Raw genomic sequence first — 20789 nt, forward strand, 5'->3', positions numbered from 1 at the left:
AAGAGACCTGAGCATGCCCTGTTCTCTCCATCATATAAGCGTGTAGTGCAAATGTCCCGTCTGTGAGAAACAGACCTTCACCAGACACCAAATCCACCAGCCCCTTGATTTTGGACTCCTTACTTCTAGAACTGTGAGAAACCCGTCCCTCCTGCTCACAAACCACTCCGTGCATGGTAGTCCTGTTACATCAGCCTGAATAGACCAAGCAAGTCTTACGCTTATTCCTTTTCTCTAAAATTGTGACCACTGAACTATATGGAAGCATGATATTTCATTGTAGAAAAATAAAGACATGGGATTGGAGAGATGGCTCAGCTGTTAAGAGCACGTACTCTTCTTACAGAGGACCCAAGTTCAATTCCCAGCAATGGACAGCCCCACAACCACCTGTAACCCTAGTCCAGGAAGAACTGGCCCTGCGGACCACCAGGGCCATCGGCATTCACATGAGTGAATGAAGACACTTCAAAACTAATAATAAATTGAATCTTTATTTTAAACAATGAAAAAATAAAGACACAGAATACGTCACCCCCACCTTTACAAACTAAATGAGAGACATACAGGCTAATAGAAAATCTCAGTAAAATAATTCTACAAGGTGCTAGGAAAACACAGGGAAGGGGTGAGCTGAGTCTCCCCTGGGAGAGACCAGAGCGAGCTCTCACGAGGCAGTTTTCAGCAGGTATTCACTAGAAGTGGTCGAATGTATCTAATGGACCAGCACAGAGCAAACATCTGAAAAAGGAAATACACCTGAAGGCACGAGGTCATGGCATTGGGTATTCACGGCACTTCAAAAATGCCAAGAGTGTGCAATGCAAGATGGTGGGAGGTGATGGGGTGCAGGAAGAGAGCCTAGGAAAAATGAGACCCTAAGAGACCAGGAGAAGAGGTCAGATTATACATCCGAGCAATGAGAGGCCACCGGGGAATTCTGAGTTGGGTCGGGTGAGAGTTCTGTGTGGTGAAGACCATTGCTGAAGTGAGATGCAAGATAGCCTTGAAGGGGTGAGAACTAGAGTCTGGAGTGGTCAGAAGGGTGATTGCAAGGGCCCGGGATAGCCGCAGGGAAGCACCGCACTGACAGCACAGTAAATTAAATGAAGAGGCTGGGGAGAGCAGGAAAGCTAGTGTCTGAAACTCAGTAGAACAGGGACCCGGAGAGAAGGACAATGTATAGACAACAGTTCAGCAATCTCTGCTGCAGACAGGAGTGTGAGGGGCCCGAAGAAGAAGGAGGTGGAGGCCTCCCATGGGGCACCAGGAGCTGTAAGCAGAGCCATGCTGAGATATTTCTGGTAGAGTTCAATCTGAGAGGGAGGATGTTCTCAGATGACGCAGTGAGAGAAGAAGAAAGAACCATGGTTAATGGGTTATGATGAAGAGGTGAGCCCATAGAGAAAGCTGAAAACCAGACAGAGGCAAGAGGAAAGCCAGGGGAGAAAAATGTCGTAGTAGGACTGAAAGTAACCAACTAATCGTGAGCACGCAGGGGTCCGCATTTCATGTGAGAATCATTTCCAGGCACTTCTAAGTAACTATGTCTGGACTATCTTGGGGCTGGTGGCCCAGTTCCTCCATCACCACCACACCACCATCTTGGTCTCTCTAATGGTTCTATTCTCTACGTGAGGTGAAATACAAAAGCAGGTCCTCTAAGGCGAAGTTATTGTCCTGCTACCAGCTGTCTGAACGTGATTTCATGGTCTTTTCTAGCACCCTCCTTCTTTTTCCTGAGACCTCAAAGAGCCAACTGTGCTCCACAGTGCCCCAGAGGTAGCCTCTGCCTGACACTGCCTCTCGTCTAGCCCTCAAGGGGACCGTTCTGTGGTCCTTAAGCTTCTGATTCAAGCACTCCCTAGGGACCATGATCCCTAGAACTCGGGGTATCATAGTGTGCATGTGTGCCGTGGGTAGGGTGGGAGTGCTTCAGTCTCTGCAGAGATGTGAACATCTCTAGCATGCTTGCAGGAGAGGAAAAAGGGCAGAATGGAAATGCTGCTTGTTCCCAGCCCAGGATCCAAAGACCTAAGTTCAGGTGAAAGAGATCCATGCAATTGCTGGTGTCTGAGTAGTCCAAATAAGACAAAATCCTGCCCCGTCACCTGCAAGATGTATGTCCTTGGTAAATTTTGCAGCGTTTCCAGAACTCAGATTTTTCTCCTCCCGTCAAGTGTGCACACTAATAATACCATCATCACAGAACAGTAAGGAGCAAATGAGTTAGGACATAATAAGTCCAGAGAACGGAGTCTGGCCCACCATATGCACTCAGTAAACACTGGGCTGTTGTTACCACCACCATTACTTAAAATAATGATATTAGCTGGGGTGGCAGTGGTGCATGCCTTTAATCCCAGCACTCAAGAGGCAGAGGCAGAGGCAGGCGGATCTCTGTGAATTCAAGGCCAACCTGGTCTACAAGAGCTAGTTCCAGAACAGGTTCCAAAGCTACAGCAACACCCTGTCCCTAAAAACAAACAGAAAAATAATGTTATTATATTTGTGTGCCTGTGTGTGTGTGTGTGTGTGTGTGTGTGTGTGTGTGTGTGTGCATGCCGCAGGGCACATGTGGAGGTCTGAGGACAACTGTGGATGCTGATTCTCCTTACCCACCACATGGGTCCCAGTGATCAAACTCAGGTCCTTAGGCTGCCATTTACAAACACCTTTAGCTGCCAAGCCATTTCACCAGCCCATCATCACTACCACTTTTAAAATTGTGAATATTGCTGCGATACACTTAATATTAATGAACTGGATACATTTGCACAAACATACAAGGATTAATTGGGCAAATTTTGATGAATAAGACTGAATTTAAGCAACCTATGTGGCCCAACATAAGCTTGTACATGATTTTTAATAAACCTTTGATACTTAGCCATATGTGTCCTTAATTATAACACTCACATACTTATCTGTACATATATGTAATATTATAGCACATATCTGATACATGTATGTAATACTCCAATACATGTCTGTAACATATATGTAATATCATAATACATACCACTAAGGTGCTCAGCGTTGACACAGCAGAAGATTCTGCCTTGGGATAAGCGTTCTAGGAATGCCCTACCATTTTTAGGTGGAAATCTTTGGAATATTCATCTTTAAAGGAAACTGATGCATTAATTGCTCTGCTTCCTTTCCTCCTCCAATGTCAGGTACCACTCTCCCCAAGCAGATCTTGACGTTTTTACTCAGGGTATGATCTCCCTTGCTCTTATAAAGTTAGAGCTGCAACTCCATGAAAAAACGAGTCACTTAATCTCCAAATGTTTCAGAAACTAGATGAACTTTTCCTCTTGATGCCACTGTTAGCTAGAGTTGTAAATGGACACATAAAATATGCCTATGCTGAGAGCCTTCCTAGCATCCACAGAACCCTGAACTGAAGGAAAGAGGGGAAAAGGAGGCAACAGTTCACCCCTCAGAGAGCTCTGCTGTGCTGTCACTGAATTAGGAATGATGTGTTTCTACAACGCATGACACTAGCCCCGGCATCATACTGACTACTGCCTACTGTGTTTGTTTCTGTCTTTCCTAAGGTTGGAGGTTGCTTGTTTGTTCCCAACTGCTCATCCCTGAAATAACTACACAGAAACTAAATCACTACTTGCCCTAATAGCGCTAGCTTCTTATTGGCTAGCTCTTACATCTTAATTTAACCCATTTCTATTAATCTGTGTATCAGCACGTGGTTGTGGCCTACTGGCAAGGTTCTGTCTGGCTTCTGTCTCTGGCAGAGCTACTTGGCTTCTTTTTGACTCTGCCTTCTTTCTCCCAGTATTCAGTTTAGTTTTCCCTGCATAGCTCTGTTCTACCCTGCTATAGGCTCAAAACAGTTTCCTTATTCATTAACCAATATAAGCAACACATATACAGAAGGACCTCCCATATCACTCTCTCTCTCTCTCTCTCTCTCTCTCTCTCTCTCTCTCTCTCTCTCTCTCTCTCACACACACACACACACACACACACACACTGATGCCAATTACCTGTCAGGTATTATGATAACTACCTTTTCTATAGCAATTCATTTCACTCTCAACCTTTTGTGGATTTCAACAGGCAGAATCAGAGTACGTCTTATAAAGAGAAGAAACTCATGTTCAGGGTTCAGTTTAATTAGAAGTGTTTTCCTCCCTCGGTGGCTCCACTTCATGGGCATCTGTGGGAGTTTGAGAATGTCCCCCATAGTCTCAGGCATTTGGACACTTGGTTTCCAGTTGGTGGAGCTTTTAGGGAGGTTTCGGAGGTGCAGCCTTGAGAGAGGAAGTGTGTCACTGGCGGCAAGCTTTGAGAGTTCAAAGCCTCACACCATGCCCAGTGTGCTCTCTCTCCATCATACTCATGACTGAGATGTGAATGCCAGCTTGCTGTCATGCTTCCGCTCTGATTTCATGGACTCTTATCCTTTGGGAACCGTAAGACAGAAGAAACTCTTCTGTAAACTGCTTTGCTCGTAGTATTTTAGCACAGAGACAGGAAGTAACTAACACAGCATCCCACTATGCATGGGTCTTAGACAGGGAGGAAGAGAGGATTGTCTCCACACCACACTACCCACTGTGTACGGGTCTTAGGGAGGAAGAGAGAATTGTGTCCATACCACACTACCCTCTGTACAGGGGTCTTAGGGAGGAAGAGAGGATTGTGTCCACACCACACTACCCTCTGTACAGGGGTCTTAGGGAGGAAGAGAGGATTGTGTCCACACCACACTACCCTCTGTACAGGGGTCTTAGGGAGGAAGAGAGTATTGTGTCCACACCACACTTTTGGAATGGTAGTGCAGACAAATCAATTAAATTTACTTAGCTTTATAAAAAATTAAAAGCCTGTGCTTCTAATTTTATAGCACAAAAATAAAAGCCTTCCTCTTGCCTCTGGCCCAGAATAAATTATTGTTTAATGTTCCCACCATCTTTTACAAACATTTTCTTTTAGAGAGCAAGTATCCATTACCATCAGGGCAGAACAACTAAAGAGATTAATTTAAAAATCCAAAACTCAAATGCTGGCAGCTATTAAATGGTCCAAGAATAGAAAACACAGTAAGTTCACCTTGCCCTAAACTGTGCATCAGTCTACAGAATAACCATGTAAGACACCTGCATCTCTTTCAGTTTGGAATGTCTCATCTTCACTGTCTCAGGAACCCTTTCAAAGGCAAGCAGCTGGGTGTGGCACTGGAATTAATTAACAGAATCCCTTCCCTTAGAATTGTGTGACTGTTTTAAGACAGAGGAAAAAAATATTTCTTTCCACCCATCATATTCTATGACATAACTTCAAATCGCTGTGGACTTCATACTAAGAGGGATTGTGTGTATCTCTGTCTCTCTCCCTTCCTTCCTCTCCCTCTCTCTCTTCTCTCTCTCTCTCTCTCTCTCTCTCTCTCTCTCTCTCTCTCTCTTTGTATAAAACTGGTATGGTACAAGATTCAGGTACAGAAAGAGAGGCCTGTAGGCAGAGTGGGGCCACACAGGAACTTTTATGGATTTTTCTGAGACTTTTCCTGACAGAACAGCAGCCTGGCACATGGCCACTGTCAAGCTGCTGACTCAGTTTCCCCTCTAGAGCTCTTAGTCTGAGAATACAGTGTTCGAAGAAGTCCTCAGGGGCCTCTACTTTCTGTCATGTAGCAGCTACTGCATAGCTCAAATGGAATCACCGAACCAAAACAATAGAGAAAGTTTTTGAATTCTAGTATGACCTTGCTGGAATGATTAATAAACGCTTTCAAAAATCTTGTCTCCACACTGCCTTCAGGTTAGATCCTATATGTGGTCCATACGTAGGCCTCATAGGCCCCACTGATCTCATCACACAGCATCAGCTATGCCAACACAGGGAGCCCTGAGAGAAACACAGCAGCCTAATCTTAAGGATTTGAAGTCTTAGGTGCTGGAGGAAAGGTGATTAAAAGCAACATTCAGAGAGAACAATCACACTTTTCACTCCAGGTTTCTGATGAACTCAGCCAAATCGGTGCATGAGCACCAATGCCCATCTGTGTCGTGACAGGGACTCCAAAATCAAATTGATATCGTTTCATCTTTTATGGCTTTCAAGCCTAGCAGAGATGTCTGTGTCAATACCACATAACCACAGAGATCAACGGGAAAATGCTTAGATAGCTTTTCATCTTCTGGCTCTGGGAAACAGGAGGGGAAAGCGCCTTAAGCGAATTACCACAGAGGTGGGGGGCAGACCTGGGCCTTTTGTAGAGGAAACTCACAGGACAGCAGTGGGATCTCATTAACGTTTTCAGCTACCAAAAATAAGCTGCAAGCGAAGAAGTCAGCATTAGGTGTCCACACTCAGTTCCTGTTCGTGGCACAGATCTGGGCCTGTGCCAAACGCAAAGTCCCCCTTGGAGGCCCTTCAGAAAAGGTCTGTTTTCTCTCAGCAACTTCCAGCTGTTCTCTGCTCATTGTTGCTCAAATCCCGCCACTCCCAGAGCTTTCCCACTGAGAAGAGCGACCATCATGATGACCTCCTCCCAACTTTCCCTACACAGAAAATTCCTGACTGGTTCCACAGGTTTCCCTAGCTGGTCCAAATGGAGTCACATAAAACATGTCCCAGTCTCCTGCCACTTTTGTGTGTTTTCAAGGCTTGTCCATGTTAGAGCATGGCTTCACTCTTCATTTCTGCTGAGGGCCAAATGACACTGCATTGGATTCATACCTTGTTCTTTGTTCATACATCAGGTGATGGACTCACAGATTGTGTGGGTTATGCCCACACTGGGGATATTATGAATAGTGTTGTGCGAATTCATATAGAATGCCTTGCCTATGTGGCTGTAAGTTTCATTTCTTTGGAAGCATGCCTAGGAGTGGAATGTCCAGATCATATGCTTAAGATACATTGAACTGTTCTCCAAAGTGGCTACGTGATTTGATGTTCCCATCAACAATGCGTAAGGATTCCATTCCTCCACATTGTTACCAAAGGTTTTTAAAGGCAATATCTGATTGTGGCCAAACAAGTGCAAATGACAGAGTCTCATAGTAACTTTCTGCAGATTGGTTTGCATTCCTCTGGTAACTAATTACATCAGATGCCTTTTCCTCTGCTTGTTTGGGCCGTTTGGATACCTTCTCTGGAGAAATGTCTATTTATCTTTTCCCCATTTCTTAAAGTTGGCATATTTTTCCTTTTATTATCGATCCATAGGTTTTTAACTATTATAGACACAGCTGCCTTAGCAGATATATGATTTGCAAATATTTTTCTTTATTCTATGGGGTATCTATTTTACTTTCTTGATGTTGTCCTTTGATACAAAAGTTTTTAATACTGATAAAATCCAATTTGTTTGTTTTTCCCTATTGCCTACATTGTTTAGTCTAAGAACACAATGATTTGTGTGTCGGCTTATTTCTAGGGATATTGTAAGTCTTGTATATTACACTTTGATCCATTTTGCACTTATTGAATATGTTATGAAAGGTAAATTTAATTCTCCCTCAGGTACCTACCTGCTTGTCCCAGAGTGACTTGTGAGAATGATTATTCATACCTCTCATTGAATAATCTTGATGCTCTGACCAGCCTGTAGACTGGCCTTGAGCAAATAGCTCAGTGGGTAAATTACTTGCCACACAAAGCCAAGGGCTGGAGCTCAGATCTCTCACACCCATATAAAAGCTAGGCAGGCATGGTAGTAAACCTGTAATCCCAGAGATCAGGAATACAGGATCCCCAGGGAAAGCTGACCCTTCGACCAGTGATTCTCAACTGTAGATCATGACCCCTTTGAAAAAACTCTATGTCCAAAAAATGTTTACACTGTAACTCAAAATTGGAGTTATGAAGCAGCAATGGAAGTAAGTTTATGACTGGAGGTCATCACAACATGAGGAGCTGTATTGAAGGGTTGCAGCATTAGGATGGTTGAGAACCACTGAGTTAGACTATCCAATGAGCAAACTCTAGGTTCAGTGAGAGACCTTGCCTTAGTAAACAAAGCAGAGAGAGGACAGTAAGACACACACACACACACACACACACACACACACACACACATCAACCTCTAGCCAGCACACTCAAGTACACACATGCATGTGCACTCACACAAATGTGAACACACATGAACATACACAGCACATGAAAATACTCTACTGATCGTAAGTATGTAAGCTTATTTCTGGGTTCCCAATTCTATTTCCATAATACTTTTATCTCTTTTAAGCCAGTAGTTTCATACCATTTTGACCATTGGATATTTTTTAATGTAGTTTGCACTGAATCTATCCATCAATTTGAAAAATATTGACAACTGAATAATATCAATTCTTCCAGTCCTTGAGCATAAAGTATATTTCCCCTAAGGTATAGTTTCTCATTAATCTCATTAATCTTCTAGTAGACTAAGTTGTATACATTTATCATGTATAACATGTTGTCTTGAAATATGTATATTTTGCTCAGTGATTAAATTAAGCTAATTGGCATGCATTATTCAACGCACACCATTTTTGTGCTGAGAGCACACGGTCTACCCCACAATTTTCAGAATCTGATGTATTGTTGTAACTATGGTTGACGGTAGGTATCATTTTGCATGACAATATTTTTTAGTTACTCCTCCACGTAAGTAAAATCCTCTTCTAATGAGCTTGTCCTTAAACAATATTTTATAGCTTTCAGAATACAAGCTTTGCACAAGTTTGTTAAATTCCTAAGACTCTCATTCTCTTGCTGCCAGTGTTAATGGAACTGTTTCCTTAGCTTGTTCTGGGATCATTGCTGATGTATAAAAATACAGTTGGTTGTGGTATCGTTATCTTCTATTTTGCAGTTCTTCTGAGCACACTCAGTCGTTCGATTAGGGAAGTTTTTCTAATGAATGTTTTGGGATTTTCTCCATGAAAAATACGTAACGTGTGAGGAGAGCCCTTCTCATTCTTCCTTCCTGACATGAATGGCCATTATTTCCCTTCCTACACAGTGATCCGACGAGAACCTCCAGGGCAATAGGAAAGTTTTATATATCTTTGTCCTGACCCAAGGAGGAAGGTGTCTTTCAATTACTACAAGGCATGCTAGCTGTGTTCTTCCATAGATTCCCTTTATCACAGGGTGTCTTCAATCTCCAAACTACTTAAGCAGAACTTTACCAAAAAAAATATTTGTGCATTGTTTGCAAGAATATTATTAAGTATAATTTTTAGGAAACTTACAGGAACATAATTTTTAATTTAGTTCCTTAATAAATTCAATAAATAATCTAGCATTCAAATATTTACTAGAAACCCTTTATCGAACCAACCGTGCAATGGAGACTCTTCTCAACTGAAGACACATAGTGAATAAAACTATCATGGGTTCTGGCCCATGTTGAATTTACCGTCTAATGTGGAAAACAAGAAACTAATAACTAAGCAAATTACCCAAGTGATAGAAGGGAAAAAGAATCACAGTGAAAATTATTCTCAGTGTATAAAGAGGAACAAAGTGTGTAGGGAACAGTGGCATTTTTAAGTGGGACAAGGTCTTATCGACAGAGGGTCATTTGAGCCAAAGTAATGTAATAAAGGGAGGGCAGTGTTTATCAGGATCAAGTCATACCTCACTTACACACTTACACACTTATACGCTGATCTTACTTCAGTATTCACGAGACTGTCACACCTCACTTATACACTGATCTTACCTCAGTATTCACGAGACTGTCACACCTCACTTATACACTGATCTTACCTCAGTATTCACGAGGTCTGTCACACCTCACTTATATGCACTGATCTTACCTCAGTATTCACAAGGATTGTCACACCTCACTTATACACTTACACACTTACACACAGATCTCACCTCAGTATTCACGAGGACTGTCAAACCTCACTTACACACTTACACACTTACACTCTGATCTTATCTCAGTATTCACAGGATTAAGTCACACCTCACTTGTACACTTATATACTTGTCTTTCCTCAGTATTCATGAGATGATGTGGAAGTCCTTCTGTATATGTATTTTTTTATTGGTTAATGAATAAAAAAGCTGCTTGGGCCTATGACAGGGCTAGGCGGGAAAACTAAATTGAATACTGGGAGAAAGTAGGTGGAGTCAAGGAGATACCATGGAGCTGCCAAAGGTGACAAACACTAGCCGAAACCTTACTGGTAAACCACGAGGTTCGTGGTAAAATACAAAATAATAGGAATGGGTTAATTTAAGATATAAGAGTTACTTAATAAGAATTCTAAGCTAATAGGCCAAACAGTGTTTTGATTAATACAGTTCCTGCTTGATTATTTTTGGTCTGGGCAGTTGGGAAACAAACGAGCAGTCTTCACCTAAAACGAGGATTAATTCACACCTCACTTACACACTTATACACTGATCTTAACTCGGTTTTCACGAGGATTAAGTCATACCTCAGTTACACACTTAACTTATCTATCCATGAATAGAACCCAGAGGCACCAAAACTCAGAAAATTTTATAACTTAAAGGAACCTTTAAACAAATCACTCCTCTTTCTTTGTTCTAATGCAATGATCCAAACCAGAAAGCATAAGAAGGGCAAGGCAGTAACAGATGGGATAAAAACCAGACCCGGCAGCTACATGCTGAACTGGATATTTTGAGGGGAGAGTGTTTGTCTGGTTGGTTGGATTTCAAGACAGAATTTCTCTGTGCGGCCCTGGATGACCTGGGAGTCGCTCTGTAGACTAGGCTAGTCTCCGACTTAGAGTTTTGTCTGCCTCTGCCTCCCTGAGTGCTGGAATTAAAGATGTGCACCACCACTGCCCAGGTGGATTGTTTATTCGAAAAATGTAGTTTTGTTTGAGCCATGCATAATTATATCAGACAATAAAAACTACACTAAAGATTTCTAATAATAAAGTTGATTAAGAACAGAAGCTTACTCTAGTAACTTCATGGTCTGAGCATTCATCCATAGAGAACAACAGCTTTACATCGATGAGAACATGTGTTTCACATACTAATGAATCAGTCAGTCTTACAGAGAGTAACGATTGGTCAGAAAGCATCAGAACAGAGTCAGAACGTGGTTGCCAGGCACCCTTGCAGACACATCTGCAATCCTCGCTAATTACCCAGTGCTCTTCTCTCATTATTGCTCAGACCTCCTCTATCCTGAGTTTTGAATAGTAAAGATCATGTATTTTTCAGACATACCTTCTCTTTGGAATGTGAAAATACAGCTTAGATAACTAAAAATAAAGTAAATGCAATGAAGACTTTACATCTAATCTCAGAGACATAGGGGAACCAACAAAGGAATAAAGTAGAGGGCAGGCTGTTGGTGTAATTATCCCCCAACTAAACGCCAACGTTTGGGCTCACAGTGTGACAGTCACTGATTCACCAACAACCCCAGTGCTCCTCCCCAATGCTGGCAGAGGAGCCTTCAGGAGGATCAAAGAGAGCTTGGGTCTTTACACATCTTCATTTTGACCAAAATGAAGGCTGCAAGGCAACTGCCAGACACACTGCTTCCACAACTGAAGAGAGAGATGGGTTACTGACAGCTCAGAGTTGCCCGGAACCTGGGAGGCAGGAAAGTGGGCAGAACAAAGAGAAGGATTTCCAGAGGCAGCTCACGCTTCTGTCCAGTGGAGAAAACAAGACAGAGGCTCGCCTTCAGCGTGTAGCCTTTGAAAAACCATTCCCACATCAGGGGAACTGGCTCAGGAATTTTTTATTCTTTTAATTTGTTGACTTTTGGTTCTTATTGTTCATACATACTATTGGTTTATTTATCATCACTACCACTACTATGATGATGATGAAGATGATGGGGTTTTGCCTGCATGAATGTCTGTGACCCATGTGCCTGTGTTGCCCTCAGAGGCCAGAAGAGAGCATTGACTCCCCTGGACCTGGTAGAGAGAGTTGTGAGCTGCCATGTAGGTGCTCACAATCAAGCCTAAGTCCTTTGGAAGAGCAGCCAGTGCTCTTAACTGCAGAGCCATCTCTCCAGCTCCTCTTGTTTGCTTCTGTTTGTTTTTAATCACAGACTTTGGAAGGAAGTGATAAGAAAGATCATTTCCTACCCTCTGACGACTACTCTTCTTTCTCCTAGAGCAGGACCCAGATGTGTGCTTTGCTAACTGTCTCTGCTGCTGTAGCGGGAAAGCAGTTATAGCCATGTGCCCATGGGGGCAGAACTACATTCTAATAAAGTTTGCTTCATAAAAACATGCAGTAGGCTGAACAGGGCACTAGACTCTTCCGTCAATAACTCATGAATGCCACAGCTAAGCTCTCAAGTGTTCTGATTCTACCTGAAGAAAAGGGGGGCAGATCTGCGTGTGTAGCCCAGACTGGCCGAGACCTTGGGAGCTTCCTGCCTCAGGCTCCTGGGTGCTAAGATTACAGGCCCAGGCCTTCACACCTGACTTTCCAAGACTGTGACTGTAAATCTAGTATGTTTTCTGCATCATGGGAGGCTAGCACATACATTACCACATGTTTAAATCATGAAGCTTTGTTCATTCTCTTGGTGATATTTTTCAAGCATTTTATTATTGTTTTCTCTAGGAATATGTACTCAATTTAATTAGTGAAAGAAAAAAATTTTTAGTTATAGAAACCTGATGTACAATCAAGTCATCTAAAATCTATGTCAAAAACAAAAGGATTTTAGAATAATTTTTCACCTAGCACCCCAAATTCTTTTCGAAACTTACAAATTATTATTTTTAATAATGTAGGTATTTATGGAAAAATAAATGCTGCAATAAAAAGGTTAAATACGTTTATGCCATTGCTGTTGGTGATGGTGCATAGCAAGTTAGTCAGGGCTACATAACGACTCATTTAAAAAAAAAGTCCATGCCACAGCGGCATCTATTCAACTTTTGGTATCTTCTAAAGAATTTAGTATTTCCATAATAAACATTTTAAATAATTTTAGGGAAGATGTTACTGTTACTCTGTATAAAACTAACAAAATAAATACTAAGTACCCTACAAGAGAAATCTACACCTACACTGTGTCTAAAGATCAAACACAAATTATAGCCATCTTTCTTCAAATAGAGTTATGAGAGGACTTTCAGTACAAGGACGTGAATCTGTTATGCTGAAATCTACCTGGTTTAACAATAGCATAGCTAAAGACAGCAATGCTTTGCCTCTGGCTGATAGAAGAAACACCACGAGCAGAAACTGAGTATGCCAGCAAAGGGATTTTTCTGTGGTCCGCTCTACGATGGTTCAGGTTACAAAAGGACTTTACTTCACCTTCTAATAATGGCTTATCACATGTTTTATTATTTATATAAAAAGAGTAACAAATTTCCTGTCTGTGTGGTGATAAGCATTTCCTGTCTACACTTAAGAGCCAAGGTACTCATTAGCTTTGGATGTGACTTTCATGTGTTAGCAGAAATCACTTCTGAGGAAATGAGAGATGGTGGATGGGCTGGAAGTGGGAACAGCTAGTCTTTAGTCCTGGAAGGCCAGCGCTTTGTGAGCTATGGATGTTTCGATAAGCTCCTGCTTCTTTTTTAAACTTGTCTACAACTGGGATATTACACTCTGTCCTCCACCTTCTTTCTTACTCTAGTCTTCTGTATGTGCTTAATGAAAGTAGAAAGGGGATCATGGGAAGAGGGAAAGAGGCCCTAAGAGAAGGGAGAGAGGAAAAACCTAGAGGGGAGGACATTTGGGGGAACCAGAAAGAGGGGAATGGAAAGGCTGGGAAAGGCAGGTAGGGTGGATGAAACCAAAGTAAAATGACAAATTATGAAAATGTGATAGTGAAACCCAGTATTTTGCATGCTAACATAAATATCAAAAATGATGCGCGTTCAAGCTTCCAAAGGAGGGAAACAACCAACAGTCCTATGCAGTCTGACCCCTATGACTCACAATAATGGCCATTATGGTGCATTAATGGCATACACACTTTGGCAATAACCAACAGCTCTCTAACTAGACTCAGACTTGCTCCCGAAGTGGGAAACCATTCCTGGTACTGGAAACAAAGCCAACCACCCAGAGCTCGTGAAGTAATGGGTCTTAGAAGAGAACCTATACCTACCTCATCACTAAAACAACATAACTCCTAACTACATTCTGAATATTTGCCCTTATAACCCCAGATACATGTAGTCCTCACCCTCAAAAAGGAAACTCCTCTTTGCAATGGATGGATGTTACAATGCAAAACCACACCCAATCAAAATGAAGAATTGTGGAACACACTCCCAATTAAAACATCTACAAAACAACTCCCAGACTTCAAGCAACATTGCAAAAGAAGAGGCAGAAAGTCTTAGGAACCAGAAGACTGGGGAATTTGTTGTGAGATTGTATCTCCTCATAATGTCATAAGCTACACCCATAAAGTCTCACTAGCATGACTGCCTAAATCTAAGTTGAACAAGGATGACAGCACTAGGTGTGCCGAAGTGGACAGGAAAAGCACAGGAGGCCTCAACCCTACACAAAGAGCTACAGACAACTAAGAAATGCTAAGAGTGGGAGAAATAGTCTTCTCCATGGAAGAGCACACCAGCTTATTATTCAATAATAAGTAGTTAGACCTGAAAACATTCATATGGGTAACATCATACAGACTGAGCAGTTTATATTTAGTAATGAATGAATATATATATATACACACATATATATTTCTGCATATATATGGATGAGTATATATGCATGTAACAACAATTAGTGAATAAAGAGGCCATGAATTTGAAATAGAGTAAGGAGAGGGGAAGGGGAGTTTTTGAGGTAGAAAAATGGGAAATAATATAATTATATTATAATCTTAAAAAGTAAATAAAATGATATACATACTGTAGTACAATCATGCATATTTATTAATAATTTACATATAGGAAAAACTATATGTAATCAAACAAAAACAAAAGAAGGTTAAACCAGTAAAAATAGCTTTTGAGGGAGAAAGGAATCGAAGGGAACCAGGATGAAACCAAAGCTTCTCTGAATATACTTTGTTGTATGACTTTTATTTTTAAATCATTCAATACTTTCTGTGATTCAAAACACAAAAAGAATGTCGTCTCTCAAAGCTAGAAACAGAAGACTCACAATATGAGAAACATAACCAAAGAAGGACTATTTAAGCCAAATTATGGCACTGTGTTACGCATCCATGGGAGGAGCCCTCAAAATCCAAATAAGCTGGAGGATCCTCAAAGCTTCAGCTGGTTTTCCATTGTTTCTCAAACTGAGAGTTGGTGCTTGAACTACTACACATGTGTGCACACACACTTCGATAGAGTGATGGTGTTAAAGTCCTTACGGAAGATGATTTTCCAGCATAGAGGAAGGCATTGCAGTACAATAAACACCATATATACCACATATAATATATATAGTTATATACATGTTAGTTAATATGGTATTATCTAATACTGTATATATGTTATATACAGTATGATACTGGATCACATCAATTCTGCGATGAACTAACTGACAAAATCAACTTAAGGAAGGAGTTATGCTGGGTCACAAGCTGAGGGTACAGTTCACTGTGTCAGGGAAGTCACCAGGCAGGAGCCTGAGGCAACTGGTCACATGTCTACCAGCAGAGGAAGATGAATATTTATGACAGGCTCGCATTTCTCCTTCTAATAAGTCCAGGATCACAGCCCAAGAAACTGTGCAACCCAAGGTAATTAAGGTGGGGCTTCCTTCCCCAATTACTTCCCCAATGATTTTAAGAACCATTCACAAGGATGCACAGAGGTTTATCTCCTTTCTGATTCTAGATCCCTTGAGTTGACAACATTAACCATTATGGCTATCAAAGAAGTAAAATAATAGCTCTCCATAACCTCAGAATAGATAAGGAAAAATGATTTCATCTCTTCTTCTTTTTAGATTTATTTATTATGCATACAGTATTCTACCTACATTTATCCTATAAACTAGTAGAGGGCACCAAATCTCATTACAGATGGTTGTGAGCCACCATGTGGTTGCTGGGAATTGAACTCAGGACCTCTAGAAGAGCAGTCAGTGCTCTTAACCTCTGAGCCACCTCTCCAGTCCGATTTCATCTCTTCTTTGGTTGTTATTGCTTTGAGTTAAAGTTTCGTATACTCCAAGCTGACTTTAAACTTCTGACCCCTTTGTTGTCATTATGAAATCTAAGGCATAGTATGGCAAGCATGGGCCACACACCCAGTTTATATGATACTGGGGATTGAATCCGGCCAAGCACTCTAAAATCTGAGCCACATCCTCAGTTCTTTTCTTTTTAATTATATATGCCCATATATATATAACAGTCTTGTAGCAATGAAGAGACTTGATAGATGGTGGTTTTCAAATACCACTTTCTTCAAAAGAGACCAAGATTCCTTGAGAGCCCCAGGTTTGGGCTGGGAATACACAAGACAAAAGCTATCTTTGTCATGCCGGAGACCATGAAGACCACTGGAGTTGTGCTGAGGTCTGCTTGGTGCCCAAAGATTACACAGCCGGAGACCATGAAGACCACTGCAATGCCACCAGAGCACATCAAACAGGCGATCAGGAGCTTCCACAGTAATATTAATTTAATTTGCTGGTCACTGCATAACTCTGCCAGCATTGCAAGATTTGGCTCCAAAATTGAGTAATACAGAGAAAGGAACACACAGAGACAAATATTAAATTGGTAATTTGTTAATCGGGCTGCACAGGATGCTGCAGCTGATGACCTCATGAAGAGCAATCAGAGACACACAGAGAGAACCATAATTCACTGTAAGCATGAGCATCCTCCCAAAATGCCTTGCTGTCTCCCACCATTGATGATGCCTGCTGCTCTATGTTTCTTGGTCTAAAGATCAAAATTTAAAAATAAAATAATAGAAGCTGGAGAGATGGCTTAGCAGTTAAGAGCACTGGCTGCTGTTCCAGAGAGCCTAGGTTCAATTGCCAGCCCTCACTTGGTGGTTCGTAATCATTTGTAACTCCAGCTTCAGGGAGTGGGACACCTCTTCTGGACTCCGAGGACACCAGGTACTCATGGTGCATAGACTTATACAAACAGAAAAAATGCCTATAAACATAAAAAATTTAAATCTTAAAAAAATTTAAATAATCTTCAGGTATGCACAGAGGACTAGATTCACTCCCTGGCATGCATACAAAGATTAAAGCTCTTCCCTTTTCCAGCTTAATTTGCCTGTGCACCTTCCTACTTGGCTGGGGGTAAGATTATTTAAAAACATGCACAAAAGCCAAACACTATGGCACTCGGGAAGTTGAGGGAAGAGGATCGGCATCAGTTAGAAACAGCTTGGACCATAGAAATGCCGAGCCATCCAGGGCTACATAGTGAGACCTTGCGTCAAAAAGCTTCAGTTCACTACTTTAAGTTAGATTAGTATAATTGTTTGGCATTAGAAAATCCAATGATGTCTTCTAATGGAAACATAAATGGCAGAATATAAATAGAAGAAAAATAGTTTGCTGAGCATATATTATGTACCAAATATGGGAGGATAAAATAATCCTATGTATCTTTATAGAAACCCCAGGAATGAAACTCAGTTTTTACAATGGGGGTGTTTAACAGGATCCAGGTGGGGTCTGTGGATGATATGGGAACACCCACTGCAAAGGGAAGCTAGTCACAGCCACAGTGTGTGGGCCGTGACAGTACCATCAAGGCCAGAGTGACGAATTAGTTAATAAATTCCCCTATAAGATAGCAATATAACTTTCTGAGAAATGTGTGAGCAACCATCCATATGGCACACAAATTGTTTATCTGGTGGCCTTAGAAAAATTATTTAATCTAAAATTTTTAAAGCAAAAAGAATCATAGAGTTCATTCCAGTTCACGTTATTGCTTTCTATACAATAGACCCAGAGGGAAAGGGCCCCTGGTTCAGGCAGATCAACATGTCCGCTGATGTGCACACGGTGAAGGCATGGTCACCAATCTCTGGTGCGATTGGGAGGTCTCAGAACGTTTAAGATATGGAGCCAGGTAGAAGGAGGGCAAAGCAGTGCTGTGTGCCCTGGGAGGGGACACTGGGACCCTGCTCCTTGGCTGTTTCTGTTTGCTACCTGGCCACTGAAACACAACACTGCCTCCTGCAGGCCAGCTGTGTGGTCACGGCCTGATGAGTTTTCACACGGTTTATTCTCTGACTTCCTAAGATCTCTGGAGAGCTCTGTTGTTGAAGTTTATTATACAGAAGGGACCCAGGGAATGAAAAAAAATATAGAAAACTTGCATTAGTTCAGAATTTAGCGAGTATTTTTAAATATAAAACATTTCAGTCAAGACACCCTTTGGACTATGGCTGCCAGGTGTTCCACACAGATGCCAACGGGGAGATGTCAATGTGAGAAAGTGGGACCAGCCGGAAGCAGGCTTTTACTGTAGGATGGGCTGCCAGGGGCACATGCTTACTGCTGCCACCATCCTTCCCCCACCAACATGACCTTGTCTGCACACCGCGAGGGTTTGCTGAGTCATTTCTAGCAAACACCTGTTTCACTGCGGTTCTTTGTGCACTGGCTAAGCATCTGTCACATGGCCTGCCATGTGGTAGTATGCAGACATTTCCTTGATTAACTGACTAACGAGAAAGAGAAGAGAAAGAGTATCTTGGTGTTTTCCACTGTGACCTTTTACAGAAACCCTCCTGAAGCCAGTGAAATGGTTCAGTGGGGAGAAAGGCTTACTAGCCAGGCCTGATTGTGGATCGGCCTGAGTTCAATCCCCCAAACTCATATAAAGATGGTAGGAAAGAAACAACTGTAAAAGGTTGTCCTCTAACTTGCAAACACATGAGTCATGATATGCGAGCATTCTTAGTCTCTCTCTCTCTCTCTCTCTCTCTCTCTCTCTCTCACACACACACACACACACACACACACTACAGAATAATAAAACTTAAAAAATTTTTTGAGCACTAAAGATAAATATATCTTGGTGTCATGAATATCTCAAAAGACACAGAGTCTATAACTGCTTTTCTGTCTCTAACAGCCCATATTCGTTTCCACATGGGCTGAAGTGTTAGCAGAGGGCAGACTGCAGCAGCTGCCACAGAAAGCTGATTTGCAAGCATGTCCCCTCCCTTCTCTCAGGGGTTCCTAGGTGCTAACAGCTAGGCTTTCTATGGCAATGCCAATGCCGTTGCCTAACCTTGACAATGGGGAGGCTTCTGAGGCCATCCACACTCTATTCGTATTTAAAACTTAACATCAGAATTAAAAAGAAAGTCTATTCTATGCTGATCTAAAACTACCCCAAAGCTGAATTTTTAGCTATCTTTATAACACGGAGTTTTAGAAAGACTGCAATTGCACACAAAAGGATAATATAAGTCGTAACAGGTTCACACTGCCCCTACATCTAAGATGTGGCAATTGTCAAAAGCTGTGGTCCAAGCTCTGGGGCACTGCCTTACATTTTCAGCCACAAAACTATAAGACAGTAACTAAGATGCACAGAAAAGCAAAATGATAATGATAATAATAACAATGATAATGATAATAATATCCTAACCTAATCCCCTTTCTGCAGAAGAGGATTTGATTATCTTAGACTGAACAGGCAGAACAATTCTCCAAGTCTATGTGCAGCATGCATTTGTGTCTTTTTGTCACTGTGTCCCCCGAAGGGCAGGATCCCAGGCAAAGGTGACACAGAAAGTTCACCATGCTACAAAAACAAATCTACTGAGCCAGTTCAGCAGCAAGGGCTCCTGCAGAGCGGGGCAGAGGCAGAACAGCATAGGAACATGTCAGAATGGTGAAAATCTGAATGAACACAATGACAATGGCACTGCGTCTCCTACTGCTTCAGTTTGACAGTGGAACAACTATAGTCTCAAGAAACACACGACTCTAGCATTTATTTGCCTTTAAGTGGGTTAGTTAGCCTACCGGATGTTGCTTCCTCCTTTAGAAAAATGAGCATAATTAACATCTACAGAATAGACTTTAATAACATGAACTAGACTATGCCACTCATATGAGAAGCTTAGTGTCTCATACTTTGAAAACAATCAATGTCATGTGTAGGCCATGAAATGAGGAGTGAGAACATGAGAGAGAAGGAAGAACTCACAGGGCGGGACCAGGAAGCTGCAGACGCTCCTGACATGAAAACGGAAGAGGGGAGTCTATTCAAAGTGAAGTCACCAGCAAAAGGAGGACTCAAGAAGATGGGAAAGCAACTGGGGGTAGTGGAGAAGGACAAAGTAGAACCAAGCATGACACCTATATATAAAATGCAGACACTCGTGACATGAAAACGGAAGGGGGGAGTCTATTCAAAGTGAAGTCACCAGCAAAAGGAGGACTCAAGAAGATGGGAAAACAACTGGGGGTAGTGGAGGAGAAGGACAAAGTAGAACCAAGCTTGACACCTATATATAAAAATGCCACAACAGAGTCCATTATTCTTTATGCTAGCTTTAAGTCATTTAAACATTTTTTTACAAGGGGAAAAAATCAATAGATGTCAATAGATGTTTCATAATCATTACTGCAGCAGTTTCGAGCTCAGACCTGTTCAATTTATAGAGCTATACGTGTAAGCTGCAATCAGTAAACGGTCATTTACTTTCCTGTACTGGGACAGAGCTGTGAGTTTCCACTGCATTGTGAACCTGTCTGAAGTCACCTCACTAGAGAGAGAGCTGCAGTAGTGTGCTTGGTCCTCCTGACACAAGAGAGATCCTACTGTAAACGGGAGGCAAATGGTCTGCCCGAGGTCGCACAGCCAGAGACAAGTAGGGAAAGGACTCAGGGCCACACTGTCCAACTGACATTTCATGATTCTT

At 41.8% G+C, this 20789-nt stretch overlaps 1 protein-coding gene across 4 annotated transcripts in view; it reads right to left on the minus strand.

The window, feature by feature from the left end:
- Nucleotides 1–20789, minus strand: part of Slco5a1 (solute carrier organic anion transporter family member 5A1) — a 127067-nt gene that overhangs the window by 20365 nt on the left and 85913 nt on the right. The window lies entirely within an intron of this gene.

Source organism: Myodes glareolus, chromosome 16, assembly GCF_982192425.1.
Source record: "Myodes glareolus chromosome 16, mMyoGla1.1, whole genome shotgun sequence".
NCBI classification, from domain to species: Eukaryota; Metazoa; Chordata; class Mammalia; order Rodentia; family Cricetidae; genus Myodes; species Myodes glareolus.